General features: G+C 49.7%; 1 protein-coding gene across 1 annotated transcript in view; it reads left to right on the plus strand.

Annotated features, from left to right (window-relative positions):
* The window catches only part of LOC144096694 (potassium voltage-gated channel subfamily KQT member 1-like), a 372193-nt gene that overhangs the window by 234989 nt on the left and 117564 nt on the right, over window positions 1-19640 (plus strand). The window lies entirely within an intron of this gene.

Consider the following 19640-nt stretch of genomic DNA (forward strand, 5'->3'; position numbering starts at 1 on the left):
CCAACTTGTAAACAGCCATTTCAAGATTAATCTTGGTGAAATATTATCCTTCTTTTCGGTTTACAACAATAGGCAGCGACACAATCTCACAATTACCTCTTCTAGCCCTCGTAACAATTGGTTGAAATCTTCTTTTTTCCCAAGAATAGTAACGGACTGGAATCGGCTTAACAACGGCCAACTTTTACGGCAATATGTGGCATAATTTACTAGAAGTCTAAGTTTTCCCTAATTTCTGCTTTTTCGTTGCATATCATTGTACTTGCTCATCAGGTTTAAATATTTTTCTTACTCACTGGTTATAATAGTTGCACTACGCACTATTTTCTCGGTTTACTGCCGATGAGCGGTTGGTTAATATTGTTACTGTTATGTCTGAGCTTTTTTCCTGAACTTTTGACACCTGTGCTACGTATTATTTTCTCTCTTTATTTTCGATGAGTGGTTGTTAATTGCTGTGACTTTTATATCTGAGCTTTCTGCCTGAACTTTTGAAACTTGTACTTGTGATTTTCCTTTTTTGTATTCATGTAACCCACCTTGCTAAAATTCCATGTGAGATTGCAATATTCTGAAATAGATAAATAAAATAAATTTTCTCCGGCAGTCGGCAATAGTTGGTGTCAACGGAAGGGAGATTGTGCAGCAAGGAGGATGAGTCGGCCATGATTTCACCGTCTTTGAGCAGAATCCCTCCGTGCTACCTAGTTTTCTCAGAATAACGAGTCCAAAATATCCGCTTTGAGTTACAGCGTGTTGACTGCTGGTTGCCAACAGATGGCGCTGGTGTCCAAGAAGGCTGGGCATGTGTGGAATTTCTTTCTCGAGACAGGCAGGACAATACAAAACCGCAAAACTCTTTCCGTTGTCAATGCAATTTGCAGCCATGGCGGAAGGGCCAAGAACACATCCTTCATAAACGATAATACCGAACCATTGGTTCCTCATAAGACCTAGCGCTTTTTTTTTATTTAAACGAAAGAAGACGGCACCGTCCGCAGAGACAACGAACGCTGCCTTAAGTTATAGGTGCGAATATATCGAAATTTTCTGCAATGATTGGACTCGGTTAAAAGTGCTGTTAATATTTGAAATGGCATGAAATGCACTGCGGAGGCATTCAGTAAGTCCTTCATTATGTGGAGGCCTCGAATATGTTGCCACATGAATTCGCCGGGCAAGGTGGTAGGCATACAGATCGGCAGTTACCTCCGTGTAACGCCTTTTATCGACGGGGAGAGGTCGCTCACCCTCTACTTGCTTCGTGAAAGCCGCAAGAATGATGACATCGCATTTTAACCACACATGATGGCTAGGTCGTCTGTACTGGACGTGGCGGTGCTCGAATCAAGGGCCACCTGAGAAAAGTGTGCTTTCGAACAGCTGCCCAATCCGCCTGACCGTGCAGCCCAATTGAGCAGATACAGATGCAATGCCCTGAATGCACGACAAGAATTGCTAAGGTCTAGAAGCATGAGAGAAGGAGAGATTAATGAAGGCATACGCGATGATAGAAGGCCCAGAAAACCTATGCGTTCGGGCTCGGTCAGTAACCTCAGAAAAAGAAAAATAGAATTTATGAAGACAGATCTGCGCGTGCTGCAAGGACTCACTTAACCTGGTCCGTTTTTTTATGTGTTGCTTTTTGTGCGTTTCAAGGTACAATATCTCTCTGTACGTAAGTTCCACGTCAATGTTTAGAATAAACAGATCGTGGCTGTTTGCCCACGTCATGCCTGTCGTGTTTAAAACGATAGCTAGCTGTTAGAGCTAACCCCCCCTCTTTCCACAGTTTTGTTTTCCCTAGTCGTAAGGTGGAGCGCGCGCTCGCCCGCGATCACGTGACCGCCCCGGGTAGGAGCCCGTGTCCTGCGCCTTGTACTAGCTTTGTGTGGCGTGCAGTCGCAAAACAGCGCCACTGAGCATGTGAACCACCAAACGCATTTCAGGAGGGCATCTCGCCGTTCGTCTTCTGGCTACCTCCGTGTCAGCATCGTGACGCATAAGAAATTCGCAGTGGGCATCGCATCAGGGGACTTGGCTGTTGAAACCAGTGCAACAGAGTTGAGAGCACGAGGAACGCTGGGCCTGAATGTGGACTTGGGCACACACTGTAGCATAGAAGCGATTACGTCCGTGCGCATGTATTGCACTGACCTTAAACATGTGATATTTGCCCATTAGCCCGAAATTTAGAAATAATCACGAAAGTAGTTATAGAATGTGTACATAATCACCTGAAATAGAGGAGTAATTACTCGTTAGCGTTCACCCAAGTTCAGCCACACTGCTATAAACAAAAGCGATACAGCTTCCACAGAACCGTCGTAGTTGAAGAAAAATTCGTTCTGATCCTGGCTTCGAAGCAGGGACTCCATCGCCTAACATTTACTTTACAGTCATATGGTGGTGCTGTGTGGATGCTGATGAGTAATTACTCCATTACTACAGATCTATTCCACTTTCAGGGATTCCCCGAAATATTGGACCAATTAATTATGTAGCGCTAATCAGATAGCAAACAGATAGTGAATCACTGCCATACCACTACCGTAAGCGCCTGTAAGTTTTTACCCTGTTCTGGTTCTCTTTTTCCGAACATTGGTGAACAGCATCAGTTAGCCTCAGTCCTTACTGTTTCAGATTCTTGAGCAAGTGTGTGGGGCATGGTCACGGTTTCCGACGATAACGGAGGGCTCGGCCACCGGGATTCTTCGGCTCTTGGGTGGCCGTAGGTTCGCGAACTGCAGTCCCGCTTCCCTGCCTGCTGTTACCTATACGTAAAAATATTGAACGTCTCTCTCGTAATGGCGAGGAGTGGACGACAGGAGGAACTTCTTTACTGCCGGTTGAAAGCCGTAGTGAGTGGTCTCGAAAAGGATAAATTATTTGACTTTCTTACGAGAGCCATGACAACATCTCTCTCCGTGCTTACTTTGTGCGCGGATATACACACGTCGCACGCGCCTCCAGACTTGCAGACTCTTAGCCCATGAACGTGCTTGTGTAAAAAGGAACGTGTTTTGTTCTTTAAAAATGCTCCTCGCCATTCTTTTTAGGGATGCAGTGGGAAACTCAGGCCAGGCGCTCGCAACCCGGGTGGGAATTAATCGTTTTCTTTCAGGCACAATCTTCATGTTTTTTTGCTGGTATATTTTTTCTCTCACTAGGATCGATATAAGAACGCGGCTTAATTGCGGCCCTGTTTGCCTCTTTGTCGCCGGTGCTTGCCTAAGAGTATCGACCGCGCTCGCGACGAAAGCCAGGAGCCAGGATATAACAGCGCTTAAAGAGGGCCTCTATTTTGGTTCATTTTTTCTTTCTGTATGCAATAATAAGTAACACCCCGCCTTGGTATTTATTAGGCGCGCCCACAGTCAGGAGCCAGTGCTTCGGGCCAACACGAAAACTGTGCTTGTGTAAGTTGTCGGCTGAACAGGGGGAAAAAATAACGAAATGGCAAATGATTTTCTCGGGTCGTCACCTGGAAAAGTGAGCTTTGGACGGTGAGTTCATTTTCGCTCCAACTTATTCTTTCTGCTCCAGAATGCGTGGGCGAGGATGGCCGCGCGAAAACAATATCGGTTCTCAGCGGCGAGAATTACTTTTTCGCATTTCGCGTAATTTTTGAATATTTCAGCCGCGTCCTGTTATTCCTGCGATGAGTTCTAAAGATCAGCCGCTCACGGTTCCTCTGACTGCGTCAGCCGAGAACTGAATTTATGCAGCACTGGTATTCTGTCTTTTCGTTACGTACATATTACGGCAGGTGTAGCGGACGCTTGGATCGTTTTTTTTAGTTCTACGTGTTCGGCACAAGTGTGTAATACCCAGCAAAAGCAGACATTGCTCGTTTTCCAGGTTTTTCTGCCATTTTATAGTTTTTTTTTGGGGGGGGGGGGGTATTCCTCCCTGGTGATTGCAGATATTGCGTTCGCTTGTTAGCTTACATCTGCTGATCGTTCTAATCTTTACTGCCGAACTGTTAATAATAATAATTGGTTTTGGGGGAAAGGAAATGGCGCAGTATCTTTCTCTTGTATAGTTGGACACCTGAACCGCGCCGTAAGTGAACGGATAAAGGAGGGAGTGAAAGAAGAAAGGAAGAAAGAAGTGCCATAGTGGAGGGCTCCGGAATAATTTTGACCACCTGGGGATCTTTAACGTGCACTGACATCGCACAGCACACGGGCGCCTTAGCGTTTTTCCTCCATAAAAACGCAGCCGCCGCGGTCGGGTTCGAACCCGGGAACTCCGGATCAGTAGTCGAGCGCCCTAACCACTGAGCCGCCGCGGCGGGTGTTTTTGCGTATGTTGCTATGGCTTTTCTTAAATCTGTATGCCTGCCAGCGCTGCCAACTCTGCCAGTTGGTTATTCTGAGTGCACTTAGCTTTTTAGAATAGCTTTTCAAGAACAGACCGACGAAGTGTACCAAGTATTGTGTGCTTTCAGTCAGTAACGTGGGATCAGTTTTTGTTCCAAGAAAAATGTCCACAGGACGATTACCACCCGCAATGCGAATTTCAGCAGCACTCCGCAGTGAACGCCTTTGTTGATCATTCGAGTCGCGTTTGCCTCCGCTGCCTGCGCTTCGGGAGCGCCACGTGGTCGAGGCCCATATTGAAGGGTCTCTCCGCTGAATGTCGCCCACGCTCTCCCTTGGCCGAGGCCTCGGCTGCACGTCTAGCTTCCCGTCTTGGCGCTGTCGTGGATCGGGTAGCATGCCGTCGCTCAGCAGGTGTTGTCGGGCAGAACAGGAACGAAGCGGTCCGGAGACGGATTTAAGGTGACCAAAAGGGAGAACTTTAAGTACACTATTTACATTGTCATGGTAGCGTAACAACTTGGTCGGACACCGACCGGCGGAGCGGCCACTCTACTCGAGAGTCAGAACACACACCACTCCACTCCCTTCTGGTCGGAGTTTCTCTGTCGGCGAGCCGGGTATTCTTCTCGCAGCCGGGACACCCAGGTCCTCCTCTCCCCGTCCGCTGCTCGGTCACAGCCTGTGCCAGCGCGCCCAGCTAGCAGCCATTCTGGGAAGGCGGGTTTGGCCCGGAAGCGTCCCCAAAGTGATCCCGCACCACAGGCCCGCGGGAAGGCCGAACGAGGCAATCAGGACAACAAAGGGAGGGTCCGGCATATGGACGTCCGCGAGCGACGGCGCCTCCCAGTCTCCGCCTGTGGGTCCGTCACGGCCACATCTGCCGTTGATTAGGTCGTCCCAGCCCAAGGATCACATCAGCTCGTCCGCCGCCAAAAAGAGGCCTCGAAAGGGGCTACATCTGCTCGGTGACCTCTGAAGAGGCCGGATCAGCTGGACAGGTCCCTTGTTCTCCGGGTGGTCCTGATGGGGAATGACTGCAGGCCCAGACTCTCTGGTAGGGCATTAGTGATCAAGCCTGCACAATGCCCCAATCCAGCAAGGCAAGAGCACCGACGACCACCCCCAGCCGTGCCAGGCAATCCAGGAACAACGCCTTAAGCTGTTCTGCATGAATACGCCCCGTTTTTCCCACTCCCAGGGCGTCAGGTAGGATGAGCTAGCTGCGTGCATATTAGACATATGTGGGCGATTTCAGAGCCCAGCACCTTACAGTTTTGAATGAGATTTCGCGGCATTGTGAAAAGAAACCGCAGCTGCCGCTGCAATCAAGAGACAAACAGCCGATGGATGGGCTACGAGAGCCTAAAGTTGGACATACGGGAGGAGTTCAACATAACATTTATCATTCTCACCTAAGCTACAACTGAACACAATATCAAATGCGGAAGGGCACTCATAAAAACGAAGGTAAAAGCAAAAAAAAACTTTCATTACGCCAGGTACGCTTAGACGAGCTCCTGGAATAGCCAATTTCGCTTAGCGAACAAAGCCTCTGCTGAGGCCATCGGCATTACAATTTTCTTTACCCTCCCGGTAGCGAACTTCAAAATTATGCTCCTGTAGGGCGAGACTCCAGCGGAGTAAGCGTCCGTTTTTCGGAGCCATGTTCTGAAGCCAGGTCAATGGACAGTGATCAGTCTCGATGACGAATCGCGAACCGGCCAGGTAACACCGAAGTTTGTGGGTGGCCCACACTAAACAAGCGCACTCCTTCTCCGTGGCACTGTACGCCTCTTCACGGGTCGTCAGTTTTCGGCTTACGAATAACACAGGGTGTTCCTCTCCGTTATCGTCGCGCTGGCTCAGGACCGCCCCCATCCCCCTCTCACTCGCGTCGCATTGAACAACGAAGGTGCGGTCGTAGGAAGGAGCCTTTAGTACAGGCCGGCTGGTAAGCGCTTTCTTCAACGCGAGAAAAGCCTGCTCTTTGCTGGTATTCCAGTTCACCTTAATCGGCTCCTCCTTCCTTAAGCTATCTGTGAGCGGACTCGCCATTTCCGAGTAGCCTGGAATATAATGCTGATAATAGCCAGCCAACCCTAGAAAGGCGCGTATGTCAGTCTTTGTAGACGGCCTAGGATAATCGCGTATGGCTGCGACCTTAGCGTCCAGCGGCCGGCGGTAGCCCCGTCCGATAACGTGACCAAGGTACTCGACCTCGGCTTTACCAAGCTTGCACTTCTCAGCCCGGACAGTCAATCCCGCCTCTCGCAGTCGGGTCAAAACCTCGCGCAAGTGGCGCAGGTGAGCCTCCCAGTTGTCGGAGAAGACCGCAATGTCGTCCAGGCAAGGAAGCGCGTATGCTTCTGTACCTGTCAGCACCCGATCCATCAGCCGAGAAAAGCAAAACGGCGCGTTTTTGAGCCCGAAGCTCATCACGAGTGGTCGGAAAGTGCCGAGTGGAGAGATAAAGGCCGCGTACTTACTGGCTCTATCCGTCAGGGGAACCTGCCAGTAGCCGCGGGTTAGATCAAGAGTTGAGACATACTGGGCCTTGCTGACGGTTTCTACCCGCTCCTCCAAATTTGGGATAGGATAAAGTTGGTCACGTGTGATGGCATTTAGCTTTCGGTAGTCGATGCAGGGCCGTGGTTCCTTCCCGGGTGTTTCTACCAGTATGATAGGTGACGTGTATTCGCTCTTCGTTGGCACAATAACGCCGAGGTCAAGCATGCGGTGAATCTCAGCATTAAGGATCTCCCTTTGCCTCGGAGAGACGCGATACGGTCTGGAGCGAATAGGCTCGTCGGTGGTCACCTGAATATCATGCTCCACTGAGAGTGTATTTCCCGGCCTGTCTGCGAAAGTGTCCTCGAAATCTGAAAGTAGCTGCTGGAGGTCCTCTTTCTGTTGTTCGGTAAGCTCTGCATCACCACGTATCCTCTCGAGAACTCCAGTAAAAGAGGGGATGTCACTGCCTGGAAATACAAAATTTGTTTGCACCTCTTCAGGTGCATTCAGCGCAAGCTGGACGATTGCTTCGCGTTGTCGATAGGGCTTCATGAGGTTACAGTGGTAGATCTTTACCTCGTTCCGCCTACCCGGGATCTTTACCGCGTAGTTTGTTTCTGACAGTTTTTCCACAACCTGCGCGGGGCCCTTCCACTGCACGTCCAGCATGTTTGCCCTCGACGCGGCCAGCAGCATTACCCTGTCTCCCGCCGAAAACGATCGCTGTCGTGCGTTTCGGTCGTAGTAGAGTTTAGCTTTCTGCTGGGCCGACTTCATGTTGGCCTCAACGAGCTCTCTGCATGACTGAAGCCGTTCCAGAAGCTGAAGTACATATTCAAGGACGGTGGGATCCTCACCTTTGCCCTCCCAAGATTCGCGAAGCATGCGAGGGGCGACCTGAGCGACCGGCCGTATACCAATTCTGCTGGACTAAAACCGGTGGCTTCATGTGGCACTGACCGAAGCGCGAACATGGTAGCTGGCAAGCATGCCTCCCAGTCTCGGCGGTGCTCGTAGCACAAGGCCCTGAGGACTCTTTTTAGTACGGAGTGCCACGCCTCGACACTATTGCTCTGAGGGTGTCTGATAGAGCTGTGGATAAGGCGAATGCCGCATTTCTCCAGAAACGTGACCGTAAGTGCACTCGTAAAAACGCTGCCTTGGTCACTCTGTAACTCGGCGGGGAAACCTATTCTAGAAAAGACCTTTAACAGCCCGTCGACAATTCCCACGGAGTTCAGCTCTTTCAGGGGAATTGCCTCCGGGAACTTCGTCGCTGGGCAGATGAGTGTTAAAATGTAGCGATAGCCTGATGCGGTCACAGGTAGTGGACCTACAACGTCCACCACAAGCGCCGGAACGGTTCGCTAATTAGTGGCACGAGTTTCAAGGGCGCCTTGCATTTATCGTGGAATTTTCCTACCCTCTGACATGCGTCGCAGGTCTGGACAAATCTTTCAACATCTTTGAAGCACCCTGGCCAATAAAATTCTCTTAAAAGCCGGGCCTTTGTTTTTTTGATGCCGAGATGGCCGGACCAGCCGCTTCCGTGACACAGCTTTAGAAGGCCTGCCCGATATTTTTGGGGCACCACTAGCTGGTCGTAGTGCACACCTTTTTTGTCTTTGTACTGCCGATAAAGTACTCCTGCGCGCTGCTTCAGAGCGACGTTTTTCTTTCCCAGTCCCTCACCGACATGATCATGCAAATCTCGGAGAGTTGCATCGCTGTCCTGTTCAGCTGCGATGGTCTGTCGGTCTACCTTAATCAACTCGGGAAAGCCGTTTAACTGGGGGGGGGGGGGGGGGGCAGAACCGAAATTTCCAACTCCTCAATGGCCTCGCCACACGGCGCTGAAGGCGTCTCATTTCCGAAAGGAGCGGTCTCTGCGCCCATCTGCACAGTTTTTTCGCCCGTTGCATGCCTCTCTGCTTCCCCGGAATGACTCAACTGGGCCGCGATTTCGCGGGCTTTAGAACGCGTAAGCACGTGCACGGAGCAATCCCCATAGCTCAACCCCCTCGTCTCCAACTGCTCCTCCGAGCGGCTTGAAAAGAGGTAAGGGCACTGCTGTGGCAAGGTCGCCGACACCGCCGCTTCAGTGTGCAATATCCCAAACGGGCCCTCAATGGTGACGCGCGTGACAGGCAGACAGACACTGTCCTCTTGGGCCACCTGCCTGATCCACGCGCACTCGCCCGTGAACTCCTTCGGCGAAACGAGCGCGGGGTGCACCACGTCCATAGTAGCGGCGGAGTCGCGTAGAACGCGGCACTCTCTCCCATTCACTGTCATTTTGCGCATATACGGTTCCAGTAGGCGCATGCTTTCATCATCGAGGGTGGTGAGCGAAAAAACAACCTTTGCCTTTCGGCAACCGCTCGCCAGATGTCCACGCTCGTTACAGCGGAAACAGACTGGCGGTTTCCTCACCTCGAAGGCTTTCGCCCGCTCTTTTTGCTTCTTTTCTTTGTCCGCGTAGTCTCCCTCGACGGGCCATTTTCCGTGCTCCCCCTCGTGTGTCCCTTTATCTCCCTTCGTGGGGGTCGCTCGGTCCTCTCGCCGCCATGGACGATTCACGGAATTCCTGTATGGCTTTGTGACTGCCCGCACGTTTTCCTTCCCTCCGTCGCGCCTGGCCTGAAATTCTTCTGCAAGCTCCGCGGCGCGCTCCAAGCTTTTCTTTTCGGGCCCATCTTGAACCCAGAGCCGCGTTTCTTCATTCAAACAGTTGTAGAACTGTTCTAGGCAAATATGTTCTACAACTTTGTCGCGGTCCTCATAAACTTCTGCGGCCCTGAGCCATTCGACTAAGTTTGCCTTTAAATTGTACGCAAAATCTGCGTAGGACTATGTGGGCTGTTTCGCGGAGTTTCTGAACCGCCGACGGAAAGCGTCGGCCGACAATCGGTACTTCTTAAGCAATGTCGCCTTCACTTTGTCATAGTCGTCCGCTTCCGCTTTAGTAAGCCGAGCCAGCACGTCGGCAGCCTCACAAGGAAGAACCGTCAAGAGGTGTTGAGTCCAGGTGGTACGAAGGATTGCATTTTTTTCGCATGTGCGCTCGAAGTTTACAAGGAATAACCCTATGTCCTCGCCCATTTTGAAAGGAGACAAAAGATCTTTCATTTTTGCCGGCTTAGATGACAGGTTATTCCCAACATTGGGCGTAGCCGCTTTTGCCTTTTCCGCCTCAGCTTCAGCTAGCCTCACTTCCAGTCGCTTGCTCTCTAGCTCTAGCTCATATTGCCTTTTTCTTTCCTCCTCCTCAGCTTTATTCTTTATGTCCTCCCAACACTCTACGATCTCCTCATCCTCGAAGCCGCCTTCTTGAATCGCGTCGACAACTTGCCGTTTTGTCATGGATTTACCACAATGAATCCCCAATTCACCACATATCAAGACCATCTCCGTCTTCCGCAGCTTTCTCCAGTCCATGATTGCCCTTTTTTTGTGATCGCTAGTCTCTCAAGAGAGTTGCTGCAAAGCAAGGTTCAAATTCAAACAGGCTTCTGCAACCAAATTTTGCCTACCAAGAAGAACAGCACTTAATGTTAAGCCTGGCAGGATTCCAAGGAAAGAAGGCGATGCACTCACCAAACCGGAGCTAGGACATCACGCAGGCCATCCCGCCGCTGCCAACCAGTTGGTGTGGATCGGGTAGCATGCCGTCGCTCAGCAGGTGTTGTCGGGCAGAACAGGAACGAAGCGGTCCGGAGACGGATTTAAGGTGACCAAAAGGGAGAACTTTATGTAAAGTATTTACATTGTCATGGTAGCGTAAAAACTTGGTCGGAGACCGACCGGCGGAGCGGCCACCCTACTCGAGGGTCAGAACACACACCACTCCACTCCCTTCTGCTCGGAGTTTCTCTGTCGGCGAGCCGGGTATTCTCCTCGCAGCCGGGACACCCAGGTCCTCCTCTCCCCGTCCGCTGCTCGGTCACAGCCTGTGCCAGCGCGCCCAGCTAGCAGCCATTCTGGGAAGGCGGGTTTGCGCCGGAAGCGTCCCCAAAGTGATCCCGCACCACAGGCTCGCGGGAAGGCCGAACGAGGGAATCAGGACAACAAAGGCAGGGTCTGGCATATGGACGTCCGCGAGCGACGGCGCCTCCCAGTCTCCGCCTGTGGGTCCGTCACGGCCACATCTGCGGTTGATTAGGTCGTCCCAGCCCAAGGATCACAACAGCGCTTCCGTTTGCGATCTCGTGCCCGCGGCGGTGCTTGTTCGCCCCCGGGGCTCGGTATCTGTGTGACTTCCGAAGCAGTCAGTCATAAGGGTTAATGCTCGAGCTGTTCATTATTTATACCGACCACATCGAGCGATGCGCTCTGCAGTGGCGAACATTTTAGATAAGGACAGGTGCAAAACTTGTTCCGGTGATGCGGTCACGTTGTCTTTGCTTCAATCACAAAGATAGGCGAGCGCCGTCTCTAGGCGGGTGACAGTACCACATTAGTTTTCTTGGTTTTTCTCTTCGCCGCCGATGCGCCCATTGGCTGCGCTTGGTCACGTGGTCACTTTGCTGGTCCACGCTGGCTCGTGCCTCGCATCGTCTTTGCCGGGTGCGGCTGCTTCTAGCCACGCGTCGCCATTGATGTCCAGTGCTTGGATTTCGTCCACGTATTGTTAACGTCGCGTGCGCTCTACGCCTTAGGAAAGGGTACTCGGGGTCGCGATTCTGGTTGCTGATCTCGGCCGAAAGTGAAAGCCCTTCTTTCCTTGGCTCCACACGGTTAATTGAACGAAACACGACGTGCCCCTTCGTGCTTCGTCTGGATAAAATTCTTCGCATAATGTGTGGCTGTAAGGCAGCTTGCAGGGACTCTTCGTCCGCCGTGTGCATCTCTGGTGACCGCTGATGCCTTGCGGCGGAAGTGCGGGCCCCTTGCAGCACCGACTACAGCGGAAAGGCACCATATAAGAACATTTTCTCTTCGCTTCTTTTAACAATTGTGTTCAGGAATATTAGATTGAGTGCTTGATATTCTGACAAGTAATTGAAACACCTGCTGAATTTCGCAGCCTCGGACTGACTGAGGGCTCCCATTTAGTTAGTAAAATCTCATCGTTAAACACGAAATCTGACGTTTAGAAGCCGCCAAAGCCGGTTTTCAGGAGGCTAAAGAATCTTACTTGCCCCGGCATGCATGCAGGCGCGGTTAAAGAAGCCTGAACAACGAGCTTTTGAGCTTTCATGACGGAGCACAGCATTCCCTTTCTATATCGGGTTCCTGAAAGTTTGCCCAGCTAGGAACTCACAACGGGACGAGCAGCCGTTTGCCAATGCGTCTTCAAAATAGCCCGGCTGAAGTTATGGTTATAAATGCCCCATCTACTAAACGGTCTTTTTGTATTACTACAAAAGAGATGAAGGCGAAAACTACGTTTCTATTCCTTAAATGCGTTTTTGTACGCACGCGAGCTACCGTCTGCCGACGCCCCTCAAGCCGGGAGCAGCAGACGACGCGCCCATCCTAAACCGACCGCAGCACCACCGGCTAGGCGGCGATTGCGTGGGTCCGCTCCGCACCCTGGCGCCTCGGGGCTGCTTTTCTAACTACCTCTATCTAAATACGTTGGCAGCGGATCGCCTTCGCAGGCACTAGGCGCTGACAATTGCGCAGAGCCTTCCCCTCCTCACCCCTCGCTTGCCCTCGGTAAAAAAAAATGATAAGGCTGGATTTGTAATTGCGTAGAATTTGTATTTCGCTTGATAATGGAAAAGGTTGGTAGGTTTACTGGTTTATTGCGTTCAACGTCCCAAAGGGACTCAGGCTATGAGGGACGCCGTAGTGAAGGGCTCCGAAAATTTCGACCACCTGGGGTTCTTCTACCTGCACAGACACCGCACACTATACGGTCCTATAGAATTTCGTCTTCATCGAAATTCAGCTGCCGCGGCCGGGATCGAACCCGCGTCTTCCGGGTCAGCAGCCAAGCGCCATAAACTCTGAGCCAGCGCGGCGGCTGATAATGGAATAGGGCCATCCCGAACCATGCTCTTAACGAAAGTGAAAGTAAAGAAAGCCTTAGGAGCAATGAAAAGGGGAAAACCGGCTGGTGATGATCACGTAACTGCAGATCTGTTGAAGGAGAGAGGGGAGATTGTGCTAGTAAAACTAGCCACCCTGTAAATGCTATGCCTTCTGACCTCGACCGTACCAGAAGCATGGAAGAATGCAAACAGTATCTTAAATCACAAGAAAGGGGACGCCAAGGACTTGAAAAATTACATACCGAGCCGCCTATTGTCCGTTGCCTAAAGTGTATTTACTAAGGTAATCGCTAAGAGAGTCATGGCAACCTTACACTTTAATCAGCTAAATGATCAAGCAGGCTTTCGTAAATGATATTCCAAAATAGATCATATTCACTCTATCAATCAGGTGATAGCCAAATGCGCAGAATATAGCCAACCCCTTCATTGATTATGAGAAAGCATTTGACTCCGTGGAAACCTAGGCACTCATGCAAGCTAGCGGAATCAGGGTGTCAAAATATGTCAAAATAGTGCAATATATATATATATATATATATATATATATATATATATATATATATATATAAATATAGGCTGGTCCTCCAGCCGAAACGTCGTGAATTAAATCCTGTTATGTTTCTTCAATTGTTGGTGATTTTATATTATATTGACCAAATCAGCTGTCATATATATATATATATATATATATATATATATATATGACCAAATCAGGTGTCAGAAATCACTTTGGTATATATATATATATATATATATATATATATATATATATATATATATATATATATATATATATATATATATATATATATATATATATATATATACATATATATATACATATATACAAGTGATTTCTGACAGCTGATTTGGTCAATATAATATAAAATCACCAACAATTGAAGAAACATAACAGGATTTAATTCACGACGTTTCGGCTGAAGGACCAGCCTATATATATATATAGGAACTGTTCAGCTACCATAGTCCTCCACAAGGTCAGCAATAATATTCCAATAAGGAAGGGCGTCTGGCAAGAAGGCACGATCTCGCCAGTGATGTTCACCGCCTATTTACAGGAGGTGTTCCGAGGCCTGATTTGGGAACAGTGTGCGGTTAAGAGTTAATGGGGAGTACGCAAGCAATTTCCGACTCGCTGATGGCATTGCCTTGCTTAGTCGCTCAGGAGATGAACTACACAACATGATAATTGAGTTAGATAGGCAGAGCAGAACAGTAGGCCTTAAAATTAACATGCAGAAAACCAAAGCAATGTTCAACGGTCTCGCAAGGGAACAACAGTTCACAATTGACAGCAAGGAGATGAAGGTGGTAAAGTAATACGTCTATTTGGGGCAGGTAGTGATAGGTGATCAGGATCGTGAGAGGGAAATAACTAGAAGGATAAGAGTGGGGAGGAGCGCATATGGCAGGTTCTCTCAGATCATGAGTGGCAGTTTACCAATATCCCTCAAGAGAAAAGTTTACAACAATTCTGTCTTACAGGTACACACCTGTGGGGCAGAAACGTGGAGGCTAACGAAATGGGTTCAGCTTAAGTTAAGGACAATGCAACGAGCATGGGAAGGAAAACGATAGGTGTAACGTTAAGAGAGCGGACGCAGGCAGAGTGGGAGAGGGAACAAACGCGTGTTAATGACATCCTAGTCGAAATCAAGAAGAAGAAATGAACTTGGGAAGGGCATGTAATGCGGATGCAAGATAACCGCTAGTCCTTAAGGGTAGCGGAGAGAAAGCAAGCGTAGCAGGGGACGGCAGAAGGTTAGGTGGGCGGATGAGGTTAAGAAGTTTGCGGGCATACGGTGGGTGCAGCTGGCAAAGAACAGGGTTAATTAGAGAGACATGCATGGGAGAGGCGTTTGCGCTGGAGTGGGTGTAATCAGGCTGCTGCTGCTGATTATGATGATGAACAATGCTCGTCTGCCGCAGCTTATCTGGTCAAAAAGTGTTTTTTGCGGCGTTTCCTACAGCCTTCTGCTACCAGTAAGTTCGTATTCTGATTTGTCTTTTATGGATAAGTTGCTGAGATCTTGCAAAATGCGTGTATTTTCTAGAACTTCTACTACTGGTAAAGGAGTCTTAACTTGTGGGCGGCACGCTGTCAAGCCGAGCTGGCTGCTACGCGAGACCCTTCTTCGCCGCAGGCACGTACGCGATTGCACTATCTTACAGCTAAGGCACGCAACTATGAACGCGACCTCTCTCGACGGCAGTGGCATGCGTGGTGCGAACAAATTTCTGCAAAACCCTCGAATGCCTCTCTCTGGCGAACATTCCGTATAATGGAACGCGGTCGCCGTTCGACTGACGCAGCAGCGCCCTCATGCTTCGCGGCTAACTCGTCGCCAGATGATTTCGCCGAAGAAGCGGCGCGAAAGTTTTTCCCAAAATACGATGCTGTGCCTTCTTCAGCCGTTAGTTTAAATATGGCATGCATCCCAGCGCATGTATGTCAAATACCGTCTGATGTCTACGTAGATGGAATTGCGTGTTGCTGGCTGCAATAGATGATGCGAAACGGAAAACATCGCCCGGCCCGGACAATATTCAGTACGAGGTGTACAAGAACCTTAGTAGCGCCGCACTCTCTCAACTACTAGACACCATAAACAAAGTATGGTTGGATGGCGTAGTGCCCGAGAGCTGGAAATCCGCTGTCGGGATTCCTATCCCGAAACCAGGAAAGCCTCCGACGGACCTTGCAAACTTGCGACCTATCTCCTTAACACCTACGCTGTGCAAGCTGGCGGAGAAATGCTAGCCACGCGATGGTCAGGGTGGCTTGATCAGCACGGTTTTTATCAGCCCGCACATATCGGCTTAGCTGGCGGAGAAAATGCTAGCCACGCAATTGTCATGGTGGCTTGATCAGCACGGTTTTTATCAGCCCGCACAAATCGGCTTTCGTCCATATATTGGTACAGAGGACGGGTTGGCTGTCTTGGCATCTGCAGTTTTGTCATCTACCCGCAGCCGCAATGTGCGTACCGTTTTAGCAATTGACGTTGAAAAGGCATATGATAACATCAGTCATGCAGCCATTCTGAACTCCATTGACATGCTTCATCTCCCTCTGAGTGTGCGCAGTTTTGTCGAATCATTTTTGGAAGGCAGAAAATTTGCAATACGCCTCAGCGGCAAAGCGGTCGCGTCATTTGTTCCTCTCTGCGGCGTGCCCCAGGGATCAGTATTGTCGCCGACGTGATTTAATATTGCTTTCATCCCGCTGGCTTGTCGCTTACATGACATCCGTGACATAAAATTTCTTCAGCACGCTGACATCACGGTGTGGAGTACTCACCAAGATCTCCGTACTCAGGAGGCTGCCCTTCAATCTGCCTTGGATGTTACCTGTAATTCCGCATCATCCATCGGACTTCAGCTATCCGTGCATAAAACAACATACACGTCAGTCGCAAACCGCTGGGGACGCCGTAAACTTCTTGCAAGTCCAATCCGTCTTCGTCTAATAGGCACCCCACTACAGGAAAGTCCGAGTGTAAAAATCCTTGGCTTAATGATTCACCCATCAGGACCAGCGACTGCATGGCTTGCTCAGGCAAAAAGGCAAGCTATTCAGACTTTGAGTTTGATTAGAAGAATTGCCCCTAAATCCGGTGGCGCAGTCTCGTTCGTTGCACGGCAATTGGTGAGGGCAGTCCTGCAGCCACGTATTGTTTATCAAGCCCAGTTTCAACATCTTACAACAGCCCAATGGGATTGCCTTGAAGCCGTGAACCGAGAGGCTATGAGGACCATAACGTGTCTTCCACTCATCACACCGGTCATAGCTTTACAAGAGAATGCGCAGCTCAATAACATTGATGAGCTGGTGCAGCAGCGCCGTGAAGCGCGCAGCCTAAATAAAGGCCAGTCTATCGCACCCCACGCATGCACTGAGGACTTATGCAACGTCACACTCTATTCTTCAGCCGCCAACGCCATTTCTTCCCCCATGGAAGTTTGTACAGCTCAGTGACAACAAGCCGACAGATAATCGCTGGCCAAAATCTGCTAATTCGGCATCGTTGTTTCGCCAGAAATTTGAGGAACAAGATGCTTGCCTGTCTGAAGGATCCATTGTTGTCTACGTAGACGCAAACATACAACACTTCAATGCAACAACAGCTATCTACTGCCCGTGCAGACCTGCCCTGAATCAGACCTCTTGGTTTCAGCTAATGGAACCCCTTCGTCTTTTTGTGCTGAGCTCGTTGCAGTTCAAGAAGCACTCGGCTCCGTGGCCGACATAACCATGCTCCCTGCGGCCCACGTTGTCATCCGCACTGACTCCCTTCAATTTGTCCGGTTGCTACCACATGTTAGCCGCTGTCCAACGATATGTCAGGACATCCATCAGCTCGCGGCACGCATCCCGCAGCCAGTACGTATTTGGTGGGTCCCACGGGAGCTGCTGACCTATCAAAGCCAGGCAGATTTAGCGAACCGCCTTGCGAATCCAAACTCATCACCGCCTCGGCTCCTTCATTTGGACAATTTTACCCTCCTTTCATCAAGAAAGGAACTCCTGCGGCGCCGCACACGTGCTCTCATCCCTCCGTGTGCGGTACCTGTCCCCCGCGGTCTCACCCGTGCAGAGGAGGTTGCGCTTAGGAGGATCCCGGTCGTGGTTGCCCTCACACCTGGCGTCCCTCGGAAGTGGCCTCAGTACCGAGATTTGTTTCCTCCGCCAGGGTGTCCGATATTCAAACGAGAAGACATTGAAACCGACATTCATCACTTACTGTGGGACTGCCCAGCTCTCCAGCCTACAAGGATCCGGCACCTGATGGTAGCGGGTCTCTCAAAAAGCAACCCTGCTTCATACATTTCCTGGACGCAGGGACCGCACCATCGTTCTCTACTGGACTTCATCAAATCAGCTAGCCTTTTTCCATTCATTTAATCTCTACTACATCATTCATCACACCTACACCCATCATTGATTCCCCGGGGCAATAAATATCGCTTTTAAAAAAAAGGAGTGGTGCCAGGAGCCAACTCTAAATGCAAGTGGTGCGTTATATAGCTTCGGCTTCCTTGTAATCATGCTTAATTTTTGTGGGTAAACAACTCTTGAGCTATTTGGCTTCGAATTATGCATTTTACGTTGTGCGCAGTGGCCATACTGTGTGGTGGCCGCTCGTTTTGGTCAGTAATATTTCTCGAACAGGGAGCGTTTTGCATCAAAATGGAGACGATTTCTTAATGTCCTCGTGATAGAATGTACTCTTGGGGCGTGCAGAGATGAATGGCAAAAATAAAAGCCACCGAATTCCTCTGCCTTGAATTCAGAAAAAAGCTATCAAGACCAGCAAATATCTGCATCAAAACATGTCATACGGTGGTTGGTGCTGCAAGTCCTACTTCGCTCTAGTAGAATTCCAGGAATAACTTACGATGGAACAAACAAAGTGGCGAACCCTATTTATAATGATCACTCAAAACCCTCTGATCGGGGCAAATTCCTACTGCATGATCACTTGAAAAGGGTATTTTCGTTGCATACAATGTATGTGCAGGTGTTTCGCCTTTTTTTCGCTTTCAAAATTTTAATGCATACGAGAAACCGGGGTACAGAAAGGGCGAATAGAAAGGCTAGAAGGAGCAACATGTTCAGGCGCTTCTTCTGGCCATTGTGTGCTCAAGTGAGACGCATTGTCGCAATGTGGTGGTTTAGCTGGCACCGCGAGAGAGCATTCCTAAAGTGCTGCAGACCACATGCTTTGTCAAAAAAGAGTACGGAAGGGGAGTGCTGGAAAGGAACCTGTTTGCAGCAATGGATACATACACCCCTCCAGATCTGCTGCCCAAAAGGGGTCAAAAAGCCGGCGCCACCTAGCACGCGAGTGACGCGACCGGCCGGGGCTTGTGCCTGACCGACGTCTGGCTAAGGGCTGAAGTTTACCTCTGCCGTCTCACTCCGCAAGTGGCGGCGGCCTATCCTAAGGATAGCACTTACCGGGGGCCTTACTTTCGGTTTTTCGGCCTTGCTTTGTTGCTCAATTTCGCAATCATGGAAACGAATGTTGACCAAAGAGTCGTGCAACGAAAACTGAGCCGACTTTGGCGCGCTGGTATTGCATTGTTCTGAGCTTAAAAGTTCGACAACTTTGAAGCTTAGCTTATGTTTAGAAGCATGTACAACGTGCGCAATAGGTCACTGGACTAAAAATCGCGCAAAGCAGACGGAGCAAGGATGTACATTTTGGCCTTGGTGAGGAAGACCAAATTTTGATAGGTGTGTTATACGTCGGCGTCCTAAACGTTTTTAAAACAGCGATTGATTAAGATTAAAGAAAAATGTATTTTTAACGTTCATTCTTAGGCAAAGGCGTGTGTTGAATCTTTGACTGATTTCTTAGAAATTGGGCTGCTATGCATGACATCACCACCGCTTTTAATGATTTCTGGGCTTCTGCTTATGTTTGAGACTGTACTTTGTATTGGCTATACTTTGGCAGAAACATGTTGTATTCGGAGGAATGTTGTTGAGCGTCTTTGAGGAAGCGTTGATTTTTACCGCTTCCGTTCATGTGTATATTCTCAGCGCAAAAAACGCACGCGGTCGACGAGGTGAATAAAACAAACAGTGCACGAACGCCACTGTACTGTGCTGTTAGCGCTCGTGTGCTGTTTTATTATCTCGTAAGTCCGCGAGTAGTTTTTGCGCTAGGAGTATTCACATGGAACACTCACTATTCGGACACTCAGATTGCGCGCTACTTTGTTGGTGTCGTGACTACCGGGCCTCTGAAGCGCTTAAGGGCGGTGTATA

The sequence above is a fragment of the Amblyomma americanum genome, chromosome 7 (genome assembly GCF_052857255.1).
Source record: "Amblyomma americanum isolate KBUSLIRL-KWMA chromosome 7, ASM5285725v1, whole genome shotgun sequence".
In the NCBI taxonomy this organism is placed as follows: Eukaryota; Metazoa; Arthropoda; class Arachnida; order Ixodida; family Ixodidae; genus Amblyomma; species Amblyomma americanum.